We start from the raw sequence: 26,397 nt of genomic DNA on the forward strand, positions 1-26,397 counted from the left end.
GGGCCTTTAGTTGGCAATGTTTTGTGGTTTTTATTGTACAAATTTTACACATAAATACTTTGTTAAAATCCATCCCTAAATATAGCATATTTTCAATGCTTTTGGCAATAATTTAAAAATTTCAATTGATTGTTGCTAATGTGTAAAAATACACTTGGTTTTGGGAGATGACCTTTTTATCCTATGACCTTGCTAAATTCACATATTAGTTTTAGAGTTGTTTTCGTAGGTTCCTTAGGATTTTCTATGTTGGGGCTTGGCAAACTGTAGTGTACGGGCCAAATCCAGCCCTCCAGCTAATTTTGTTAAGTACAGTTTTATTGGAATACAGCTATGCCAATTCATTTGCATATTGTCTAGAATGTTAGAGTTTTGGCTGCAATACGAAGTTGAATAATCTCAACAGAAACCTATGACCTATGGTTATATTCATAGGGAATCAAGGGATTAGGATATGGATTCTCGAGGGCTCACTATTAAAATTGAGTTACCACAGATATGATTGTGTTTAAATCTGCTGAGTTGCTATTTGCTTTTTATATGTCCTATTTTCATGTGTATGTATGTATGCACATGCACATTTTTGTGTTTAACAGATTTTATATTTTATAGCAGTTTGAGGTTCACAGAAAATTTGAGCTGAAAGTGCAGCAGAGATTTCCCTTTATCTCTTGCCTCCACATATGCATAGTCTCACCCATTATCAACACCCCTCACTAGAGTGAGATTCTTAGAGTTCACAGAGCTACACTAATACATCATTATCATCCAAAGTCCATAGTTTTACATTAGGGTTCATTCTTGATTTGTTAGGGTTCATTCACCCTGGGTGCTTATTCAAGGATTTGCAGTACATATCTTTAACTTCTCATAGTTTACCTTCAAATAATATACTTTATGCAGAATATGAGAACATAACAGTCCTTCTGTGAATTTTATGTTATTAGGTGCTGAATTTCTTTGTATTTCTCTAATATTTTTAGGCTTTGTTGTGGGTTGTTATTGAGTTGCTTGGAATCACTTTGATCTTTTCAGGGCTTATTTTTAATATTTTCCAGGACATATTTGTCTAGAACAGGCTTTAGTTGAAGTTTAATTTGGCCCCATTCTGAGTTTTGAATTTCTCTTTTGTGTGTGGTTTCTTTTTACTTCACTTTTATTGAGATATTTTTCTATTATTTGTCTTCAAATTCACTTATAGTTTTCTGCTGTTTCCAGGCTCATGTTAGGTCTATATATAGTGCATTCTTAAGCTCAGGCAATATCCATTTTACTTTTTGATAGTTATAATCTGCTGTTAAAAAAATCTATATTCTCAGAGTTCCCATCGTGGTGCAGCAGAAACGAATCTGACTAGGAACCGTGAGGTTGTAGGTTCAATCCCTGGCCTCGCTCAGTGGGTTGAGGATCTGTCATTGCTGTGAGCTGTGGTGTAGGTCATAGACACGGCTCGGATCTGGCCTTGCTGTGGCTGTTTTGTAGGCCTACAGCAACAGCTTGGATTAGACCCCTAGCCTAGGAACCTCCATTTGCTGTGAGTGTGGCACTATAAAGACAAAGACAAAAAAAAAAAAAATCTGTATTCTCTTAACCTTTTTTGTCCATCTTTCTAACCGAAATAAATCACAATTATTTTAAATTCCTCATCTGTTAACTCCATTACTTTGTTTCTGATTATATTTTATATCTCAATTATTAGACTTTAAAAAAATTCATGTTTAAAAATCATGTTTAGTGATTTTTGACTATATATAACATTTTTTTATATATTATAGATGCTCAAAAATATGTTTTTAAAAGTGATACATTTTATTCTAGCAAGGAGTAAAATTACTGGTGGATCACCTTTATTTTGCCAGCATAGTTTTAAGCTTTGTGAGGGCAAGTCTATTTCAGTTTGCTCTTGGCCCTTGTGTCTAAGGAGAGATTTTTTACTCCACATACTAGGAAGTAGTATTTCTGGAATCACAATTCAGTGTTCCAGTCTCTAACCTTTGGACCTGAATTTCATTGCCTTGGAATTTGTTCTAATCTCCATCATCCCAGTGACTATCTTGCTTGGGTTTCCTAAGCTTTGCCTTCCATAGTACATCTTAGAAGTTAACTAAGGACTGGAGGGGAAATGCTACACACATTATTAGAGCTCCTCTGTAGTTTTTTCTCCCTAGGAATTGGCCACTCCATTCCAGTTTTCTTGGCATCCTGAACTCTGATCTTTGTTTCTGCTGTCCAGCAAGGCTATTGTCTTTACTTGGGCTCTATTTCCCTGAGCTGTGGTTCGGAAAGTGCCTGTAGGAAGAAATCTGGGGTTTATGTGACATTTATTTTGTTAGCCTCTTTTCTCTCAAGGACTATAGCTCTGCAGTGGCTGCTGTCCAGTGCCTGCAAACAGTTGTTATATATGTTTTGTCTAGATTTTATACTTGTTTATAGCAAGAGGTTAAGTCCAATAATAGCTACTCCATTATAGATAAAACTAGACCATGACCATGTTACTTCTTTTTATTTCTCTTTGTACTATCTCTTGCTTTTAAGACATCTTTGGTGTACCTTTTCAGTGATCAGAACCTAATCAGACCTTTATTTTCCCTTCCATCATTCTTTGACCAGCTGTAAATGTCCTGTATGCCCTATCACATAAGGAACTTGAGCATCCTCCCGATTTTGGTATCTTAGGTCCTGAAACTAATCACCTGTGGATACTGAGAGACACCTTTGAGGTAGGAATTCATGTTATAAGTTGTACTCTTAACAGGATAGATTTTTTGAGAAACAATATTGCTTAGGCAGTTTGGGCTATAGTAACGAAAACACTATAGTCTCTGTGACTTCAACAAAAAACATTTGTCACATAGTTCTAGAGGCTGAGATGTCCAAGATCTGTACTGGCAGATTCAACGTCTAGTGAGACCTCTCTGGTTGGATTACATAAAACTCTTCTGGCTGTGTCCTCACATAGCAGATTTTTTTCTTGTGTCCCTTCTTACAAGGTCACTAAATTCCAGCCGTGAGGGCTCCATCTCCATGACCTGACCACCTCTTCAAGGCCCAAATACCATGACACTATGGATTAGGGATTCAACAACCGAGCTTTGAAATTCAGTTCATAGTTATATATAAAATATATTAAAAAATATTTTTTTGCCTAGGTCATGGGTCTAGAATTCTGCATTTACCTTAGCAAATTTTTTAGGTGAGTATGGAAAAATCATCTGAACTATTTGATGCTATTCAATCACTAATATTTAAGAGAATCTATGAGTATGTACATAAATAGGAAGATAAAAAGTATCTTTTTTTTGTCTAATGGTAGATCGATGAGGAAATTTATGCCTTTTACTGTGTCATAGGAGGAACTGACAGAACACATTCTCATTTAGCTACAACTTTCTTAAAGGACAGAGTACTTTAAATATTTAGTCAGAAGGCCTGCATCTAATTAATTTTTCTGTTTCATTAAATCACCATAAATAAATATAAATATGGGAAATTTCCAAATACAAAGTTGACAAGATTTTGGGGAAAGAAGAGTCACTCAAGAATGATAGTTCAAGGATATTATTGGCATTTTTGACTCAAAACAACTCTCAACTTAATGTTTACTTTGCCTTTATGCATTTTTCCACAATGACATTATAGAAAATGATGGATTCAAACAGAATTTGGCTATGGATTTAGATTGTGGTTCTTTTGTCAATTTGAAAATGAAAATTTTTGAGTTGCTTAGGTTCTGTCACTTTATTGGAGAGTTTTGACAAAGTTGCAGATATAAATTCTGCTTTCTCAAAAAAAAAAACCTTCTGAAATACAATATCACTAAATTTTTACACTAAGTAAAAACAGTGTCTGTCTTTCTTTGATTTTTGGACATGCATACTTAAAACTTCTTAGAGTTTAGGTGTTTAAAGATCATGCCTTCACCGGAATTGAATGCTATTTTTTCTACTTCTCTGTTAAAAGTTTTTATGTATTATGAAATAATAATTACATTTGTAAACTACAGTTCTAAGTGTAAAACTTTTGTGTTCTTAGGGATTTATTTTACATTGGAATAAAAAATAAATCCCTTTAATTTGGGAAGGGATTTTTTTTTAGCATAATTAGTTTGAGGTTCAACTGAGCAAGTGTCTTTATTTTTTGTTAAAGGTATTAAAATTATTAAAAATTTCTGCCACTTATAAATTTTGCCTTCCACTGCATCCCTTCTTTGTATGCTTTTATGACATTTTAAAGAAAGACTAGAAATGTTTGGTTTCAGAAGATGTATTAATTGACCATAACAAAGTGCCCCAAACTGGGTGGCTTAAAAAGATATTTTATTAGTTCTGGGGCCTGGAAATCTTGAGATCAAGGTGTCATCAGAGTTGGTTTCTCTTGAGGCCTGTCAGAGAGAACATGTTTCATGCTTCTTTTCTAGTTTCTGGTAGTTTTCTGGCAATCATTGGCATTATTTGGCGTTTAGAAGCATCATCCAATATGACACATGTTGAATTACAGCCACCTTAATAGCCTCATTTTGACTTGATTACCTCAGTAAAGACCCTGCTTCCAAAGAAGGTCAGATTTTGAACTACTGAGGTTTAGGAAGGCTATATGTGAGTTTTGGTGAAACGCAATTCAACCCATAACAGAAGGAACTTTAGAATATTGTTAATAACAATATAGACTTTGATGAGTGGTTCCCATTCATTTTTTCAGATATCAGGATCCCATTTTGTAAATAGAGCTCTATATACTCTTTCTTGAAAGACCTATTGCCTCATCTAAAAGTTTAAGTACCTGAGGGCAGAGATGACCCCTGTTTTCTTCTCTGCTCTATTTCCAAGACTTGACAAAGCCTTAGTAAATACGTAATAAAAATTTGCTTAGTGACTAATATTTTAATACACAAAGAGGTATAGGGATGGAGGGCGTGTTATAAAATGTGAAAAACTACAGAATGATTAAGAAATGGGTTTTTCTAATGGCAGGATTAAAATTACCTTACTCCAGAAATTCTCTTAAACCAATTTTAAATGTCCAAAAATTTAACTAGTTTAAATCTTTAAAAGAGAATTTCTAACTTGTTGAAAAGCAAGCACTAAGCAAGCACTTAGCAAGCACTAAGTACATTATTTATTTATTTTGGTCTTTTTGCCTTTTCCAGGGCCGCTCCTAGGTCCCAGGCTAGGGGTCTAATTGAGCTGGCTTACACCACAGCTCACAGCAACGCCAGATCCTTAACCCGCTGAGTAAGGCTAGGGATCGAACCGCAACCTCATGGTTCCTAGTCGGATTCGTTAACCACTGAGCCACGATGGGAACTCCAAGCACTAAGTACATTATAGAATGTTTGTATACAGATGTAAATGAGGAAGTAAAAGAGAAAAAAGGAAACAGCCCTAAAAATACACACATACATGCGTGTATACACAGAACTGGTTCATGTTCTCTGCCTCCCTCCCTCTCTTTTATCCCTTCCCTCCCTCTGTCCCCCTCTTTCCCTCCCTTTTCTCTTTCTCTTTGTCCCCCTCTCTCTCTGGTTGCCAGAAGTCTTACTTACTTAATCTTTTTGGGTGTATGGACCAGTTCAAATGTTCTGTGCTACTCTAATTGGTACACTCTTTTCAGAAAGTTGTCCATCTACCACCAGTCCACTTTGCATTTTGATCTTCTTGTGCTTCCAGGTTGGGAGGAAGGAGGGATTTATGAGGGATCGCCTGTCTCCCTATGATTGTAGCCACCATGATTTAAGTAGTAGCAGTGACCAGAGGAAGCCATGCCTGAGTTAGGAGTCTGAAAAGCACACAGAGTTATAAATTAATAGGCATATGTGCCATGAGGCAAAGCTACAAGGTCTGATCCCTAATTTAACACCTGTCAGCTGCACTTCTTGCACCCGTGTACATAACATTGCCTCTGTGTAGAGCCTAGAATGTGTCTTCAAATTGGGCTTTTGAAAATTAACATCAACCTCATATCTATCTGAGAGAAGTGAGTCTTTAGTTTTGGTTTGTTTTAAGGAAAAAAAAAAAAAGACCCTGACTTCAATAAACTATTGGCAAAAAATGACACCATGAATATGTGAGTGAAGACAGAATGGTCTTCGATTGAAATGCTGTGAAACACGCACCAAGCTTGACCTGTTGGGCTATTGGTGAACAATATAGAAATGTCTGAATTGTGACTATATGTTTAACTGTGATTCACGGGAAAGCCCAGTGGGACTCTAATAACTCTTGACAATGGGTGGTTTTTCTTTTCATTTTACAGTAGTGGGCTGTGGTAGTAACCTGCAAAGTTGTTTTGTCGGTGGGATACAAGCAGCATTGAACAGTGAGATGAATACAGATGCCTAAAAGCTTAATCCTGAACAATGCTGAAGGTCTTTATGTTTATGGGAAGCTCAAAGGATGGAAAGAAAATCTTTTAACTTTTTAAAAAGATTGGCATCCTGGTTATAGGTATATGAGTAGAATAGCACAGTTTTAGACTCTGTTAAGTTTTCATAGCAGAGTAGTTGAAAATGTAGCACTGCGCTTCATTTAACTATGGATATTTGACATTTTAAAGGACTGGGTGACAGAAGATTTTTTTTTTTTTAAATAGAAATTGCCTTAGTAAATGTGAACACTTTGCTAAGTGGCTTATCATGAAATTTGCCAAACCTCTGAAAAAGTGATAGTTCGAAATGAGGTTGAGAGAGTAAATCTGACCAGGATGTCCTATTTTGTTGGTTTGGCTGCTTTGATTAAAACCTTCTGTGAGGCAATGGCCCTTGCGTGATAGGCCCAGATGCAAATTAAGACGACGACAGTGTGTTGACCTACTAAACAAAAAGCACAACGGCTCTGTAACTATGAACAGAAACAGTTACTTCACTGCTTAGTTAAAATTGCACACCCAACCCCCTAAAAGGGGGGAAAAAAAAACCCTTTCAGCGGTGGCCCCTTTTGGGCATATGTAAATCCCTTCATGGAAAGTTAAAAAACCCCAGGAAATCCCACCTGTGAATGATTGTAGTATTTAACCCTGAGGTTAGTTTCTATAATGCTCATTTCATGAAAAGCCTCCCCCACCCCCATTTTTAGTGGTTAGTTTGTATAAAGGAAGCTCAAGACTCTAAGCCTGAAAAACCACAATTTTCCCAAACAGGCAGGACTTCTAGCAAAATAGTGTGAAAGCGACAGGGTTAACAGGTTAAAGTCATTATTCAGACAAACTCAAACTCAAAGTTTCTAAGTATGATGGCATAGGTGATAACCTCAGAGTCCTTTGAATGAGTTTTTGCACTAGGCGCATAATAAATATATCTATGTGATTAGCATAATCATTAACCTGTTTCTGGTATGCATATTCTGTATTTATGTTGCAAAGCCCCCAATGCCTCCTTTGTCTCTGCATGAGACAATTTAAGTGAGTTGCTGGTATAAGGACACTGCAACATTTTCAGGTCACATGTTTGGCAGTTTAACTCAAGAAAAGTTGAACACAATGTTTTTTTCATTAATTCTATTTTTTGAAACCATAGTTTTATACAAAACTGTTTAATCTGTCTTCTGGTGGTACAGTGTTTACAACAGAAAGGTTGTATGTTAAATGGTTGACTTTTCAAGCAACTCAAACACCTGGTGAGCATAAATCTTTTAATAGTAATGTCACTCCATTAACTCCTTTGTTACCAGAACTTCTGAAATCCCTTTGCTAAAGAGTTGGAGAGTGACTGGCCATATAAACCCTAAATATTGCATAGCCACAAAAATTAAGAAATACTGTTTATGTTAGTACATGAGACTTTATTAGGAACAAAATCAAGTCGTTTCTGGGCTTCAGGTTATTAATCTCATTGTCAAGTAGTCTGTTTAGTTTATGAGTTCATTTTCCCATTTCTGAATTCCATATCCATGTACACTAATGATTTCCATATTGGAAGTAATTTCTTGGATGGAGGAAAATAGCTTTTCCTACTGTCAAAAAAGTCCAAAATAATAAATATGGAAGCACAAGGAAAAGAGAGATACACCTTGAAATATTTTTGCTTAGGGAAATAGTTACATTTTTACCTTGTGTGTAATGAACACTCTATACAGAGTTAGGTTGGAACATGAATGTATTTTTTTGTATAGTCTGTTATATAATGTTAATTAAATGCAGTCAGTTGTTTTAGTCTCTTAATGATGCTTACGTTCTGTCTGTAGGAATCAGTTTTGGTTATAAAAGTTAAAAGGGACAAATGTTAATTGCATTCTGATAAAGTGCAGAATGATTTGAAGTAGAATTCTACTGTGTACGTTTATATAACATAAATATTTGCATAAATACTGTTCAAGTATATATAAAACCGATAGAGACTATGCTATCATAGGAGCCATAGTTTCATACTTTCATTCATCTATTCATTCATTCATTATACAAACATTTAATGAATGTCTGCTTTGTTTCTGGCACACATCTGGGTTCTAGAGATGCCGAATACCTATCAAAGAGGTGGTCCAGTATCCAACACAGAGGGCCTATTTGAAATTATATAAGCCAAAAACTGATCAAGATGACCAAGAGAATAACCTCTTTTTGATTCTCAATACATATCTTAACGCTGACATGACTCCTAGAGAAAATTTTCTCATACTTTTAATTGCTATATATATTTTGCAGAAGCTTATTAATTTAAACATGATATATTCAGAGCTTTCTCTATGCCAAGTATCACAGTGGGTGTTAAAATTCTAGGCCAAAGGCTAAATTGAATATATCTTGTTAAAATCCACTTCCTTGGTCAGAAATGTGCAGTTCTTTCAGTTTGCAGTTCTTGAAATAATTTGCTTAGTTAGACATTTACAGTGTAATGAGGGCCATGGGCATGTAAACAAATAGTTTAATGTGATGTGAAAAGAGCTCTGACTGCTCTGTGAGCTTATTCATAAAGGATATGGTAACCAGCTTTGTCTAAGGCTATTAGGGGAGACTTTTCACAAAAAGTTGATTTTTGACCTGGGCTTTGAAAGCTGAGTGGAGGGCACTTGCGACCTTAAGAGTTGGCAAATACCAAGGCTCAGAGGTATGAAGGTAAACAGCCAGTTCGGGCAGCTGTGGGTTGTTTAGCGTGATCTTAGTGGAGGTAGTTACTTAGAGAAGCAGGAGGGCTACTTCATACTATTTCCTTCTGATAGTCACAGGCTGTCTCCTAAACCCTTCATTCTTTTTTTTTTTTTTTCCTTTTTAAGGTCCCACCTATGGCATATGGAAGTTCCAGGGCTAGGAGTCAAATCAGAGCTGCAGCTATAGGTCTATGCCATAGCCTCAGCCATGCCAGATCTAAGCCACATCTATGACCTACACCACAGCTTGCTGCAACACTGGATCCTTAACCCACTTCGTGAGGCCAGGGATTGAACCTGCATCCTCATGGACACGGTATCAGGTTCTTAACTCACTGAGACACAATTGGGACTCCTCAACCTTTTAAATTCACTTTTTCTCAGCTAAACCAGTGCTATGAAGGGGTAGTAATAGTTAGTGGCACTCTTGGCTTCTAATTCAGAGAGACTTTTGTCATGTTCCCTGCTGAAAGTTCTCTTTTAAATATCAACACTTTTTTGAGTTCCCTTCGTGGCTCAGTGGTTAATGAATCCAACTAAGAACCATGAGGTTGTGGGTTCAATCCCTGGCCTCGTGCGTTAAGGATCTGGTGTTGCTGTGAGCTGTGGTGTAGGTCACAGACATGGCTCAGATCCTGCGTTGCTGTGGCTCTGGTGTAGGCCAGAGGTTATAGCTCTTATTTGACCCCTAGCCTGGGAACCTCCATATGCCATGGGTGCAGCTCTAAAAAAGACAAAAAAAGACAAATAAATAAATAAATATCAACACTTTTTTAACTAATAAATTTTAGATCTTTAAAGATGTAAAAACATTAAAAATGGCAAATGTGTCATCTGAGTTTTGAGAAGCATCACTCTTAACTTCTCTCTCTTGGTTCCAGAGTCAAATATGCCTGTTAATGCTAGAAAAATATAAGTCCTTGGCAGCTCATATATCCAATCCTACAGGGCCATATTCCAGCCTTGTAAGGTCTTGTTTCCAGGCTAAAACCATAACCAAATCTTGTCCATCTGATCATTAAGAACTTGCTTTTCAAGGATTTTTTTTCGGTGGATATTCACCTGGAGGACAACATTTTTATGCTTATCCCAAGATATTGATCCATATAACACTTCCCAATCTTCTTGTCAGTAGTCTTCTAATATTGTTTCTTTTGTATCCTTGATTCTTTAATTAAACCTTTAGCTTCCAGTTAGAAATCCACATGGATGTGCTCTTCAAATTGTGTTGCTCTAAGTTCTGCCATTTTCAGAGTCACTTTTCAATGGCACTTTATCTGCAGAGTAAGTCACTTTTAGCAGTTATCACAGATACCTGGAGACTAGTTTGAGAGTGTCCCAGTTATATGGGTCATCCTATGAGCCCTTAAGTGGGAGTTAAATAATGTATGACAATATTGTAGATGTGGACATATGGAGACCATAAATGATCTACCCCTAAAATTTACATCTGTCTGATTTAGAACATCCATTTGATGAAAGAATGTTGATGCCTGTGACTGATTTTATAGCTGGGTTTTTCAGAAGAGACTGCTAGTTGTTCTCCCAAATTCATTCTCCCTATTTTCCATACTGACAGTATGATAAGGCTCCTTTTAACTAGAGAATATATTTCTTAGTCACATTTGCAGGAAATATGACTGTGTGTCTAAGTTCTTGCTAATGGAATGTGAGTGAAAATAATGTTCTATTTCACTTGCTTAAAAAGCAGTTGTCTGAGACTCACAAACGTAGAGAACAGACTTGTTACTAAGGTGGGAGGGCTAGTGAGGGAGGGATGGATTGGGATTCTGAGATTAGTAGATGCAAACTATTGTATATAGAATGGATCAAAGGCAAGTTTCCTCTATAGAGCATGGGGAACTATAGTCAATATTCTTTGATAAACCATATTGGAAAGGAGTATGATAAAGAATGTGTGATATATAATATATATGGATGTATATATCTTCAGTTTATATGTATATAATGTACATATATGGATATATATATTCATATATATAAACTGAATCAGAAAGTAACACAACATTGTGAATATATACTTCAATAAAATAAATTTTTTTTTTTTTTTTTTGCTATTTCTTGGGCTGCTCCCGCTGCATATGGAGGTTCCCAGGCTAGGGGTCGAATCGGAGCTGTAGCCACTGGCCTACGCCAGAGCCACAGCAACGCGGGATCCGAGCCGCGTCTGCAACCTACACCACAGCTCATGGCAACGCCGGATCGTTAACCCACTGAGCAAGGGCAGGGACCGAACCCGCAACCTCATGGTTCCTAGTCGGATTCGTTAACCACTGCGCCACGACGGGAAATCCCAGTAAAATAAATTTTTTAAAAATATTGGTGGTCTTGGACTTTCTTTGCCACTTTTCATATGCTAGTATGCAGATATGTTGTTGACCCAACTGAGTTTTATAGATAATAGAGAAACAAGAGGGAGAACCTTCTAGAACAGAACTATATCTTGGATGTGGATCACTTCTAGATGCTTCTGGACACCAATGGATGATTAAATGTGAGAGAAAATGAGCTGCTTAATTTTAGGTTTCTTTGTAGTAGCAGCTTGTACTGTACTTTACTGGGTACATACAACTTATTCTTGGCAGCTCTAATCCCCTCATCACTTAGCATTTCATGGTAAGGCATTCATGTCCATCAGGGCCCAATGGTAAGTCAGAAAATGTTCTCAAAAAGAGACTGCGTAGTTGCTGAAATAGTAACATTCTGAAACTGGCATGACTCTGCTCTAAAATCTTAGAGATGTTGCTTTGGCTTAGGATTTGCCACAGGCAGCATTCACCGTCTGATCATTACCACACTTTGAGCATCATTGCATAAGGCATCTGTGTTTTTGTTGCAAGCTAGAGAAACTAGCACTGGCTAAGTAGAAAGTGAACTCATTTGAAAAATATTGGGTAACTCTTACAGAAGTAAGGGGAAGATAGGAGGATCAGTCTTGGAAAATGGGTAGGTGAGGCAGCAGATATCAAAACTAATATGACAGTTGTAGGAACACACTGTTCTCACTTCTGTTGTTGGACACTATTGCACATTTGATACTGTCATTGGCACCGAAGGCCACTGTCTTAAAAACTGTTCCAACATCTTGAGTATCTGTCCATATTCTTTACTGCCTGGGTTTGTTAGGCTGACCACTACCAACTGGTATTTGCATCTCTTTGCCTAAAAAGCTTTCTTTGATTCTACAAAGACTGTTAATTTGCAAGTGGCAGGCTGAAAGAACTAGTGAATTAATATCCTTCAGCCCTAAAGCAATGACTGATGAGAACTAGTATATACACAATCTTCCTCTCTCCTCAGGTAGAATTACTCTAATGTGTTTATTTTTTACCACTTGCCCAAGGAAATTGGCTCTGGTCACCTTACAGTGGTAGCTGGTTTGGAATGTCGCCATCACTTGACTGCCTTGCCTTTTGTTTCATCTCTATTCTCTCCTACTGTTGTTCTTGGATTTTCCAAAGAAACTATTGGCTCTTGAATCCTTGTTTTAGAGTCTGCTTCCAGGAGAACCGAACATAAGTTGGCATCACTCACTCAAAATTCAAATCCCAGGTAAGAATAGTTAACTAGCTGAACTCAGACCAGATTTGAGAAGGGGGGCAGTATCAGATATGTATCAGATGTGGGAGTCTCTGATGCCTTTGGCTTCCATAGCATAATGTCAGCCCTTGTTTTATCCTATGACTCATTAACTGGAGAAATCTTCAGAATTTGGGTGGGGTATTTGATGCTGGGTGTCAGAACCATTACTTGCTTCAAAACTTTTTTTTTTTTTTTTTTCCTGGAATATTGCAGTAATTTGTTTACCTTTTCCCTTAAAGTAGAAGAGAGAAAGAGAAGTTGAATCATGGAGAAAGGAGCCCCCAAATTAAATAACTAGCCACAACACCCAGTGCTAGTCCTTTGGCCAAATAACACCTTCCCATGCTGCTATTTCAATTCAATCACCTTAACTAAGAACAAGAGAGCCATTCTTTTGAGCAGTTAATTTCCAGAGTAAATTCTGTACTCTGATCAAAATGGCAAATTTCACAGATTTAGACAAATATGGCAAGTTTATGAGAAAGTTGATTAGTATTTTATGTGCCAGACAGGTCTTAGGAAATGCAGTGTTGGAATAAACAGAGTTGACCCTTGAGCAACATGGATTTGAACTGCACTTATACATGGATTTTTTTTCAATACTAAAATACCACAGTACCACACGATCTGAGGTTGGTTGGGCCAGGAGATATGGAGGACTTGTAGATTTTCAGCTGTATGTAGTGTTGCCCCCCCATCCCCTGAGTTGTTCAAGGGTCAACTGTAGATAAAATTCTTTGCGGAGAATTTTTATTTTCTCACATTGATAGATTTTAGTGTCAGAACAGGTCTATTATTTCCTCTTACTTTCATCTATTTTTTTTAATCTTACATTTTTATTTGACCTAAGACAGTATCTACATGGTGTGAATGTGTTCAACTGTATGGTATTCCTGCCAGGAAAGAATGGTACCTTCTGACTGCCCCAGTATTTCTCCATCAGGGTTATAACAAATGTTCCACTCTCAACTCACATCTTTCTTTCTCTTCTTTAAGGTGGGAGCAGGGAGCTACTCTAGGTAACTCTTTAAGGTAACACTAGATGAAGGAAGATAATTAGGTGATGTTACAGGATGCGGACTTCACCAATCCTTGTTATTTGGGATCTTCCCTAAGAAAATTGTTTGTGGGAGGTCTCAATGTGTGGGAGCTCCTAGCACCTCAAAAAATCACTTCCAGAACTTTATTTAGGCACCATCTTTCACCTGGTATTTATCTAAAACTGTTCCCTTCAGGAAAAGCAAGTTATTAAGGAGAGGATGGGAGTGGGAGGACTATACATAGAACCATATGTGGGAAGCATGTGTTTAGCATTCCTTTTGAACCAATAGGAGGCAGAGACTACAGCAAGCCTTATTTATTTTGATAGTTCTGTGTCTAAAATGTTCATTCATTTATTCATTCACTTTTATTTATTCTAGAATGCCTACCATGGGTTAGCCACTTTGCTAATTACTAAAAAAAATAATAACAGTAATCATCAGGTCATCCAAATTATGTACTTTTCTCACATGAAACATCCACAATGAGAGACAATAGTTTTTAAAGGTAGTTTTTTAACATTTACACAATGGGATGACCTTATTTTATATTTTTCAAACACTATTTCAACAGTTTCCATTGACTAATCATAAATTTGAGGTGAGAAAAAAGAAATTAGAATTCTTTTCTCTCATCCCTCCACAACCTCCATCAACCCTAAGACCAATATCTTTTTTTTTGTCTTTTTGCCTTTTCTAGGGCCGCTCCTGCGGCATATGGAGGTTCCCAGGCTAGGGGTCTAATCGGAGCTGTAGCCACTGGCCTACGCCAGAGCCACAGCAACGCGGGATCCTGCAACCTACACCACAGCTCATGGCAATGCCGGATCCTTAACCTACTGAGCAAGGCCAGGGATTGAACCTGCAACCTCATGGTTCCTAGTCAGATTCGTTAACCACTGTGCCACGATGGGAACTCCAAAGACCAATATCTTTTAATCATTTTTTGCTTACCCAACAATGCTGAGAAAAAAAGGCAGGTAAGATGAAAGAGGAAGCAGAAAGGTCTTCCAAGGGGAACTTTGATCTGATGAGAACAAGGAGAAAAATTAATTTTCCAGAGAAGGTCAGCAATAGCACTGCCTTCATTGGAGGCAAAATAGAAATGGAAGGCATATGTTATTATTACTTATACTACGTAATTTTGCTAAAGCTTTTGTATCAGTTTGATAGGATTTGGTCTTTAATCAATGCTGCTCAAATGCTTGTGGAGATCTCTTTTCTCCACTGGCTCTCCTAAATATTGAGCCCATGGCAAGTGCCAGAGTTAATGTATGATTGCTCTTAGAGATAAGGCTGAGGGAAAACATCCAGTCTCCTCCAGTTGGTTGAGAGCAGTATGGCTTCCACCTGTGTATTTTGAGCATGGCTATACTCCTTGGTTAATAATGATTCCCCTTACCGACTTGTTTTAATTTCTCGTTTTGAAATAGTGAACCTCAGGTTGACCTTGTAGAACTCATAGCAGAACAGAGTACACATAAATATTTAATTTTGTGCTGTGTTAAATGTGGGCTCAGTGTTGGTGAGATTTTTTGGCAGGGTAGTTCTTGCTTATGAAACCAATGAAAGGGTTATAGAACACATGCAAAGGCAATGTCATGAGCTCAGTTCCCTTTTGTCTTTCATACGATATTTCCCTCTGGACTCTGAAAAACTCAGAAAACTTGGGTTTGTGGAGTTGAGTTACTGCATGGAGCTTAGTTTCTTCTTGGAGTTTGTAGAAAAATTAAAACATTGCCTCTTCTAGAGAAAGCCATGCACCAAAATAAATCCATTTGGAAACTTGGTACTACACAGTTCCCTCTGGTTGTAAAAGCTCTAAGTCTGTGGGGCCCTATTGTTTGTTCTCCTGTTTGGCATGTATTTTCCTCCTATTATGTCTGGTTTCTTAGACATATAATAACATGAGATAAAAATTATCCCTCCCAATCTGATTTTAATGAATAGAAAGGCACCCACTTTGCATGTGCTATGTGATGGGAAGGGGTGGGTACAAACACTCAACAATGACTGTGGTCTCCAGTTACACCACATTTAATAAATAAGAACAATCTGCATCCTTGCTCCTCCTCTTGGGTAGCTGAGTGGATTCAGTGGTATTGAACGTTCGCATTTTAACTGATCACAGTAAGTTGTTAAAGATTTTTTAAGTTGAGTGATGGGAAAAAGTTTTGGGAAAGAATTTTGACCTTGACAAACTAAGGCTTGATTATTCTTCAAGGTTTTAATATTTCTGTTCCAGACAGTATTTTGATGATAAGATTTGAAAATGACTTTGATTTCTTTGGATAAAATACAATTTCCGCAATATAATTTTATTATTTTATATTTTGCAATTGTTCTGTGCATTTTTATGAGTTCTATTGCCTTTATTTTGAAAAAAATTGAAGTGAAAGGATAAAACTCTGGTCAAAGAATATGTGATTAATACCAACTCAAATGTTCTAAGATAAACAAATCTTGATTCTTTCCCCTATGAGTTACTTTGAATCAATTCATTGATATTGATGCTATATAGTTTATATTCTTAAAGGGAACATTGAAAGTGCTCTATTTATAAAAATGTCCCCAATTGAACAGAATCTGGGGAAATTTACTTCTAAAATTTTGGACATGTCTATCTGACCTAAACACAGCTAATGCCTTTTTCTTATTGAATATTATATCTAGGGTTGTTAGTGATAGTTATTTTAATTTATAATCTAATAAAGGATTAAGACTTACCTTCCTTAAATAATTCAACTTATTCTGTCTTTAGGTGCATCATATCATCAGCAGCTGAGTTTTTATAAACATCTTAAATAGTGTGATTTACCAATTTTGAGAAAAATGGAAAATACTTTCTGTAAGTCCTTCCTATAATATTCAAACTCAAATCTGAATAAGTTAATCATTTATGTGTTGCTCTTATTATCAATATAGTTCATTTTATAAATTATTTGATGTAAATTCATGTAGAGCTAAATTTTATGGATTATGCAAATATAAATTTGAATTTAAGAGGCCAGGCAGGAATATAACTGGGTAGATCTGAATCAAAATAATTTTTTATGTGTCCACCTCCTGTTAGCTGTTTTAAAATTAGCTTATATTAAGTTGTATAGAAGCCTAAGAGTCTAAGTTGGAAAATAGAATGTATGACATAGTCTGTTTTACCAAACATACAGCAAGTGGTTAAATTTTAGTTTAATATGAATGATTTTTTTTTCTCTTTGATAGATTTCTAGAATTCACTCTTATGGTTTAAAGGAAAGTATATTATCAGGGAAATAGGTGGAAATGACTAGATTCAGCTGCATATATTATGAAATGTGCTAGGAACTGGGCAAATTGCTTTTCCTGTTATCTTATTGTTCAATAACCCATTAGAGATGATAGCCCTAGTCTACAAATGATAAAATTGAGGCTTAATGAGGTCAAATCGCTCATGTTTTCCACTTCTCCAGAGAAGCAAGTAGAGTGATAGAAGTAGGAAAATCCAACTAGTGCTAGAATAACTAGTAATAGATCAAAAGGATAAATACCAAGAGGTAACAGAAGCTGATAAGCCTGCGTTAAGATTTTAGTTAGACTCTCAGAACTATCCACTCTTACTTCTGCTTGATCTTGGGACCCTTTGAAGAACCAGTAACTGCTTGGGATTCTCTTGTTTTGGTGAAGGCTTCTATAGTTCCTGGCCATAATCTCTGAGGCCCTTTTCTTGGGCTGGCCTAGAACACTGGATTAGGGATCTGCATCATAGAATGGGGAGGTCAAAGTTGTATTTCATGTGATGTGTGAGGACATGTGCCCTGCTGAGTGGGAAATGTGAATCCAGATACACAGGGCAGGTATATGAATGGTTTGGAGACTTTTCATGTGCTTTTTTGGTATAGCTGCTCCTATCCAAGCATGTGTGTGCAGTTTCTGGCCCTTGCTTGCTTCTCTATCCTTCCAATTTATTGTTTGTTGACTTCCCTTTGGGAAGTTTAATTTATTTGAATTCTGAGGAAAATCAACAACAATTTCCTGGCTGCTGTTTCCTGGTAAATAATGTAGTTTTTGAGCACTCACTCTACTGCATATTTCTGGGACACTCTGCAGAAGGGGCTCATTTTTATGTTGCTATATGAAGAGAACTGCCTACATTCTTTTGCCGCAAGAATCACCACAATGGGTTGAACAAAACTTCCCTTAAAATAAAGGCAATGTTGGACCTATCCTATACAAGCTCCAGTAAAGGTCAACAATATACATAGCTTCAGTGAATTGTATATAAGGCAATGATTCTGACTTGGACTTTTATTATTAGTTCCTCTTTGCTATGGCATCACTACTCAACATAAGAGGAAATGTGAATTCATCCCACAAAATTCAACCAGAATTCTTGAGAGCATAATGTGTAATTTTGTTATTTTAACATATACGGTTTTTAGTATAATCTGTATTAGATGATCACTGAGAGAGAAATCCCCAAATAACAGTTATCCCTGTATTTTTCATTACTTCTAAGTGATAGCGGATTGCACTAAAACACTTTGAGGAAGGCAGGTGTCTTTGGGGTGATTTGGCATGCATCTGTTGTACAAAAGATATCTCATTTATCTTAAACAGAAGTGAACTCCAGAAAGAGAGAGACGTCCTCATATTATAGAGGAGCAAATTGTGTTTTCTTGTATCTGGCATTTAATCCAACCATCAAACCCAATGAGCATGAGTTTCTCTAACTTGAGTGAAGTGATAACTAAACATTTCAACCTCAGACTCAAGTGTTTTGGTGAAACATAAAATGCACTCAGCCGAGACCCTAATCTACAGCATTCTGCTTTCCCCCTCCTGCCCTTGATTTATGTTTAGTACTTTGTTAGAAGGTTCCCTTTTCATCTGATTCCACATGGACGCAATGTTTCCTGTCTCACAGCCAAAATCAACCATTTAATGTCTACAGGGGTGTTGCAGGCATATAAATGAACAAAATGGACAGAAGGCTGGAATCCAGGACCACCTGGATTGCCAGCAGCAGCTCTAGAACCACCTGGGTTGGTCAGTGTATAGGAGGTCAAATGAGGAGGACACAGAGAAGCGCCTACAAAACTCAACAGCAGCAAAGCTTGTGAAAGTAGTGTTCCTTATAATGAAAGGCAAAAGGAAGACTCAGTGTAATCAGCATAGGTTAAACAGACCTGGGATATATTAGTCATGGATCTTAAAAAAAAAAAAAAATGAGGGGAAGGAGTGCTGACATGACTTGGAAAAGAGACTTTTGCTACTTCTAAAGATTGACAGCCTTAGGAGATAAAGGGGCTAGTTCTGAAGGCTAGAAATTTTATGCAAGCTTTTCTAAAAATCGTTACCTGTGCTAAGTGAATTGGGCTGTTAAAACTGTTATGGAAGAGAGAGCCATGTATGAATCAGATCAAGGGGATTTCTGGGTTTCTGTAATTATTTTCCTCTTGTGGCTATGAAAGATTATTGATAAAGAGCTAGACTGTAAAAAACCCTGTGGCTTTTTGATTATGCTTGTTAGGTCTTTCCAACATGCCCAAAACGTCAATGCTTGCTATGTGTAATAGTTTATAAACAAAGTCTGTTATTGTTGATACAGAATATAAGACAGCAGATGCATTTGATAAACAATTTTAACGCTTTTGAGAAAAGAACTCTCTGCAACAATAAAAAATCACAACAGCCAAAGGAAAAAAGTTTTGGATTCAACGGAAGTTGTATGTAATTCATAAATGATTTTGAGTCTATGTAATTTCCCCTAAGGAGTCATTTAATATTTAAAGGGAGAAAATGGCTTCTCTTAATTTGTGTCACCACCCCTTTCCTGCCCAAATCAAGAATCTTGGGATCAAAAAAGGGAAAAAAAAGAAAATTAGAATGTTTACTATAATATGTCCAAGAATTTGTAGGGTCTTACCAAAAGCAATGAAACTGTCAGCATGGTTCCTTATAAGTTTATTATGCATCTGTGCACTGGCATGTGTTGTGCATTTGTTGGAAAATCTTCTCTGATATTCACTTCTAGGGTTCATTTGCTTTAAAAAGCTGGAAAAGCCAAAGCTTCATTTGCTGAACTGGACTTACTGGTCATCAGGTTATCAACTACTTGAGGTTTTCTCTGTGCCTTCAACTTCTCATACAATTAGTGTTTTAAAATTCTCCAAACCATCTACCTTTGCTTTTTCCTGTTTTTTGGGAAGTCTTGGAAACTCCTTTTTAAGATGTCAAAGTTTATGCTTAAGAACAAAGGCTGTAACAGAATAAAAGTGATTTAATTTTTTTGAGTACCGCGAGGCTTAATCTGCATTCCCTGTTCTGAGTTTCTCTCTTTCCACCTGACCTGTCCAGGAATCACTGGGGGTAGGGGTGATGGTGGTGGTTGATATCTGCCCCAGAGATAACAGTTGTAATTATAGTGAGGACTCTGCATATTAGTTTAAATATATTTTACTCCAGGCAAAATTAGCAAGTAGGGGACTTTTCTTCCAGTGATCTTTTCTCCCCTCAGATATATTCATATTACTTTATCATTAACTATTCCTTTTTTGGTCTTCTAGGCTCATTACTTGGGTTTGGTCTATCTGGCCTAACACACTAAATGCATCAGGTCTTAGCTTTCCTTTGGCTAATTCTATTGGCTTCATGCTCTTCTGTTCCCACTATGTTGTTCCTTCCTGGCCTAGCTCTTCTCCTGGGACCTGAGGGTGTCTAGGGTGCCATTCTCTTTTGTTAATGTACTAAGGAGAGGAGGGTGGAGAATAGACATGCTCTTACTGTGTTCTCTGTAAAATATAAACTCTAGAAGAATGGGTTCCATAGTATTAAAAAATCACTATCAGTGGCAAGAGAGCAAAGTGTAGTATGTTGTAATTGTCCAAAAATATTCAATAAAATATCCTACCTCAGACCTTTGTGTCTAAATTAGACCTTTGTGTGTAATTCAGGTAGATATTTCAGCTTATTTCAATAGGATGGGGAGTGCCATGGAAGTGGCTTTTAGGTGGGATGAGGAGTGAATCTTTCATCATACTGCCTAGCATCTTTTTTTAGTCTGTTAGTAATGCCTAAAAATTAAATGGAGTTAGTGATGTTTTTTGAATTAAGGCATCCAATTCAGAAGTCAGTTATTAGGCTATATTAACTAATACTAGAAGCAAAATGTAAAAGAGCTACAGGAATGAGTGGTAAAAGGATATGATCTATGAGTCAAGAAAGCCTCCTGGGGAATAAACGTCCAGACTAAGATGAGTAGAAATTACCCAAGGGACTCGAAGAAACCCTGTACTGCAGAATCCTGGGGATCAAGGGGAATACAGTTTGAGGTGAGGCTGAAGAGGCAGGCATGCACCAGGCTACTTGGGATCTTAAAAGCTTTGTGCAGGAGTCTATTTATCCTAAGGGAAATGGGGAAAATTGAACTTCCAGTAGAGGTGTGGCATGATTAGGCTTGCCTTTTAAAAGGCTATAGACTAGAGATAGGCCAATAAATTAGTGCAGGGTCAGTCATAAACTCTTTATTGCCAATTAATATTTTTCTTCCATTAAGATATACATGGAATTACTAAGAGGTAGCAAGTGGGTATTGAGTGGAACTTAACCTGAATGGTTGACTCTGAGGTGACAGGGAACATCACAATATATAAGATAGATGGAAAAAGGGAGACATAGAATGATGTATTTGGGAGGAAAGAAGGAAGACCAAAGTAGATGCTTTCATGTGCATGTGCAAATTCATTTATTTCTCACACTCAGTTTTGCAAAAAAGAGAACTGAAATTTAGAGCAGCTGAGAGATTAATTTGCCCAAGAGCACAAAGCAAGGGGCAGGGTTGGAATTTTTTTTTTTTTTTTTTTTTTTTTGGCTTTTTTGCTACTTCTTGGGCCACTCCTGCGGCATATGGAGGTTCCCAGGCTAGGGGTCTAATCAGAGCTGTAGCCACCGGCCTACACCAGAGCCACAGCAACGCAGGATCCGAGCCGCGTCTGCAACCTACACCACAGCTCATGGCAACGCCGGATCGTTAACCCACTGAGCAAGGGCAGGGACCGAACCCGCAACCTCATGGTTCCTAGTCAGATTCGTTAACCACTGCGCCACGACGGGAACTCCTGGAATTTTAATTTCAGACTCAGATTCTTCTACTGTATGTTCAGTATTTTTTCTGATAGAAAAAAACAGCTTTTATCATAATTCTGCCAGTGACAAACCTTCAGTGAATGACAGGTATCTTAAATTAAATGCTTCCATCCCAGTGGGAAATCATAATATCCTCTAGTGATTAGATGTTTGTACGATTTCCAAGCTAGGAAATAGTGAACATTTCAGTGTTTTCCCCTTCCAGGGATCTTCTTACATAAGACTAATGTGTACTGTCAGTTGCTAAAACACATCCAAATTTCCTTTTTTGTACTCAGCAAAGCTCTCTTTCTGAATTTATTTAAAAACTTGATTAGTCATTCATTATTTTGTTACTCATTTCACAAATATTTATTGAGTTTAATAAGTTCTAGGTACTGTTCAATGTGCTGGAAAACAGTGGACAAAACAAAATTTTCTTTGCTCTCATTTTTTTTAGTGTATGTATTTTATATATATATATATAGTATATATTTCTAATATCTCTTTGCTTAACAATAACAAATTTCAAATTGAATCAAAGTTTCCACTTTTAAATTTCAAGGGCTGGCATCCACCGTCCATTTATCTTCTGTCTCCAACTCCAGTTCTAGAAATGTTAAGACTGGTAAAGAAGTATAATGCTGTCAGTCAATACAGTTGGGATTATAAAGATTTTGCTTCTTTCATCATTGATTTTATTATTCCAGAGAGAAAAGCGAAGCTCTTTTTATTGATCAAGCATGCTTTGTTTCTCCACACACATTTACCCTCTGTTCCTCCTTGTGCAATGTTGTTCCCATACTCATATTTTTAAGCAATGTTGGATATCATTTCCTCTCCTTTTATGTCTTTTCTGTACATGGTGATGTGTCTGCATTTGTCACATGGGTGATGAGGAATTCAAGCCAAATCTTGTAATTTGATGAAACATGTCTTTTCTAAATCTCTTGAGTTCATTTTCAGAGAGCTACTATAATAATCTCAAATACCTGTGATGTAGATCAGAGGTTAATTATTCTTAAAAGGATACTCATTATAGCCAAAATACTTTGCATTAACCAGGATGGTGTTAGGTTGTAATCGTTTCAGCCATTCTCTTGTCATGATTAATTATCCATAATGTAGTATTTGCCTCATTGTTATCAATTAGTCCATCAAATTCCTATATTACATCTGGAAAGGAATATTCAGACATTGAAATAATAATGAATTGATATATATATAGTAAGTGACTACAACTACCTCAACAATTTATTTTGAGGGATTGGACTATAGTTTTCATAGATCTAGAAGGCAGCAACAAGAACCTTTGCCTTGTATTCCTTGGCTAGTCATTTTGTGATAACAGTGCTTTCTCCAAGTGCTGGTAAGCAAGAAGAGGGTTATGAAGATAGGGAATGACTGTGAGCTGTAGGGAAAGTTCTAGATTGCTTGTTCCCATTGCTCCCATTTGTTGCCAGTTGTGCATTGGTTGACATCACAAAAGGACATGAGAGTAAGGAAGTAAGATTACCCAAGAACATATTAGGAGACTAATACTTTCTCGCCTTCCATTTTTGCTGAAACCTTTTGCTAATATCTTGTTGGACTGGAAATTGGGGCCATATTCCTGATTACAGACTAAGAAAGGAAATACTAACCAAGGCACTTAGAATGATATCTATGTGGAAAGCAGAGTTTACAGACCAGTAAGTATATGGTGACCAGAGCTGTATAATGGTTTTACATAAGGATAAGGAAATGTTTTTTTCTTCTGATTTCATTTCCCAAATTGAGCACCCTTCAACATTTTTATTTGTGTTTGTTTTGCTTGTACCAACATATTGTTCATGTATCTCTAAGGAAAGCTTGTCCTTGGACTCAGGTTTTTTCCTGATATTACAAAGTTCAGTACACTTTATGTGAAATTAAGATTTTTATTCTGGGGACACATTGTTTTAAATATATTGTTATAGAAATTTGTCTGATTGTTTTCTGAAGATTTATGAGGTTTCCTAATTTTAATTTACAGTGTTCCACTTCTATATACTAGGGAAGGAGGAGGGTAAAGAATGAACTTAACATTTTAAGAACAGGAATTTTCAGAGATGATCAAGATTTATCCCAATGAGAACTGACAATTGAATCTTTCATTAAAACTTTAGAGAGGCAGTGGTGTCATTTAAAGCAAATTCAGCTTCCATGCCTCTCTTAGTATCAGAATTCATTAAGATTTCATATAGAATTCTGTGGCTGAATTGATGGGCCTGTGAGGGTGGATCCTTTCTATTTCTACCACTGTTAATGAGGCTGGATATCAAAGATAATGATAATGGGAAGGGCATAGCAACTTTGTGGTCTAGCACTTGATCAGAGATGGGAAAGCATCTATGACTGAGGCAACTATCCCAGAAACAGGATTCCCCAGGAAAACGTCTAGGAGACTACATCTAACTAATGAGTTTGGCTTGTTTACATTTTCTAATGTGGTCAATGGCCAGTGAGAAGCTTGCCAAGAGGAATTAAGCTTTGTTAAGGAAAGTCTCTTTGGGAAGATTATTTAGGGTTTGTTTTTGTAGCAGTGGGCAATAAAATATGCTAAAATCCTATTGACACATTAAGGATATTTGTGTGTTTTTTTTTACCTGGTGTTTGCATATTTAAACTATCCTCTTCAGTTTTGGAGTTAGTTGAGGTCATTGTTCTTAGTTTTTTGTTTTTGTTTTTTAAATAAACAATGTGATATTATAAATTACATTGAAAATTGAGCACATCTAATTATTGTCACATTGTATATACCTCTGCTGGTTCAAGGTTTCATGAATATTTCTATGCAGTTATATTTATGGAATGTTGCTGATTGCATATCCCCCTTTCTTGGCATTCACAGAAATATCTGAATTAGGGGACAGGAGTTCAAGACAAAGCAACACTACTGGGAATTATCATAAAAGCTAAAATATACATATGTTAAACCTCAGTGTGACCCTGCAGAAATACTGAGACTTCCTAGGTAAGGACAGACGGAAAAACAATTCATCCCCTGGCAACTGCTAATCTTATATCTTTTTCTACATAGAGAGGAGAACCAGGTGGTGAATCTTGGAAAAGGTCAAGAAATCTGTCAGCCTCATCTCAGTTGATTTGACCTCTCTCCTTTATGCCACTGTTGTTCCTGCTTCTCTTGGAGATAGATCTGGCTTCTCTCTTAGAAACCATAGTTCACGCAATGGCCATGACTTGATTAGCCTATTCTTAATCTGAAGCAGAAAGATTAAGTCCTCTTCCATGAGAGTGAGATCTTAATTACTAGAATGTCATTGTGGTATGCAACATAAAATAAGTGATATAATCATTCTGACCTGGTTGCCTCAAACAACTCCAAGAAAACTGTATTTTCTTTAGGAGGGATGGCCAAACTGGAGTGGTCATACAGAACAGCAGTGAAAATGGGCAGGGGAACATGGGCTCTTCTCTTTTGAGGACAGTTGAGGGAACAAAATTGATGCTATTGCCTAGAAGCAACTTGATGTTACTTTGCATTTATTTGAATAGTTTTCATGGAGGAGATGGAACAAAAAGTGTGATTTGAATGCATATAAAGAAGATATTTCTTTTGGCTTGAATTAATGGAATAAGGGAAAAGATTATCTTAAGGAATGACCAGATGCTGCTGATGAAATTTATACATCCTCTTGAGAGTGTACTAGATAACATCAAAGGTTCTTTCCAACTCTGAGAGTATATGCAATGATGATTCTGATGCTTGCAACTCAAAGTTTTAAGGGACCTGGAATATTTATTTTGTGAATGTTTAAAAGAAGCTCAGATGAACGTCTAAGGCATTCATGAGCACTGTCTGGAGCAAAATATTAGACAAATGGATCTTCAGGTTTCTTTGAAAAATATGATTTTGTTCTTTATTTAAAGATGTTTCTTTGGGGGTAATGTTTGTAAAATAAAAGGTAAGTCTTCAGACATTACTTTTCACTCATGGTCATGAACAGCTTTCTTTTTGTCTAATGTTAGTAGCTCATTGATCATGAAATAAACTTCTGTTTTTGTCTTTAGAACCTCTCACAACCAATCAATGTGTTCCTTTTTACCTAAACTGCAGTGGTCCTATGGCTTCCAGTTGTAGTTTCTATTGCTAATTGGCTCTCTCCAATTAAAAATTTTTTTTCTGGTGGCCATTCAAACTATCTATACACACTTATTTCCAAATAAATTAAGAATAAAAGATCTTTTCATCTTTTGTAGGCATCTATATATATTTTAGGTAATTGGTATCTCCCTGCATTTTTTAATGAAACAAGTTGCATTCTCCTTATGGTCTGCTATGGAGAAATTAAAGCAAAATATTTAGGCATTAAAATACTCCCTCTAGTTTAGTTGTGACATTAAAAATACACATATATGAAACAAAATAAAGGTGTCACAATAAATTGAATTCTGTATCTCTGTGCAAATGGCACTAAAAGAAACACACCACGCTATTTTCTTTGCTTACTGGTTTGTGAGCTGTTATCATAGTACCTTTGGAGAATTTCTTTTTTCTTTTGTTTGGCACTTTGGCCATTTTTAATTTGGCT

The 26,397-nt window shown here is 36.7% G+C and overlaps 1 long non-coding RNA gene across 1 annotated transcript in view; it reads left to right on the forward strand.

Moving 5' to 3' along the window:
- LOC102161640 overlaps positions 1–26,397 on the forward strand; it is a 491,906-nt gene that overhangs the window by 27,263 nt on the left and 438,246 nt on the right. Inside the window, exon 2 of the long non-coding RNA XR_002339820.1 lies at positions 16,482–16,568. This is a non-coding gene — a long non-coding RNA (uncharacterized LOC102161640). The remainder of the gene's footprint in view (positions 1–16,481; positions 16,569–26,397) is intronic.

Source organism: Sus scrofa, chromosome 16, assembly GCF_000003025.6.
Source record: "Sus scrofa isolate TJ Tabasco breed Duroc chromosome 16, Sscrofa11.1, whole genome shotgun sequence".
In the NCBI taxonomy this organism is placed as follows: domain Eukaryota; kingdom Metazoa; phylum Chordata; class Mammalia; order Artiodactyla; family Suidae; genus Sus; species Sus scrofa.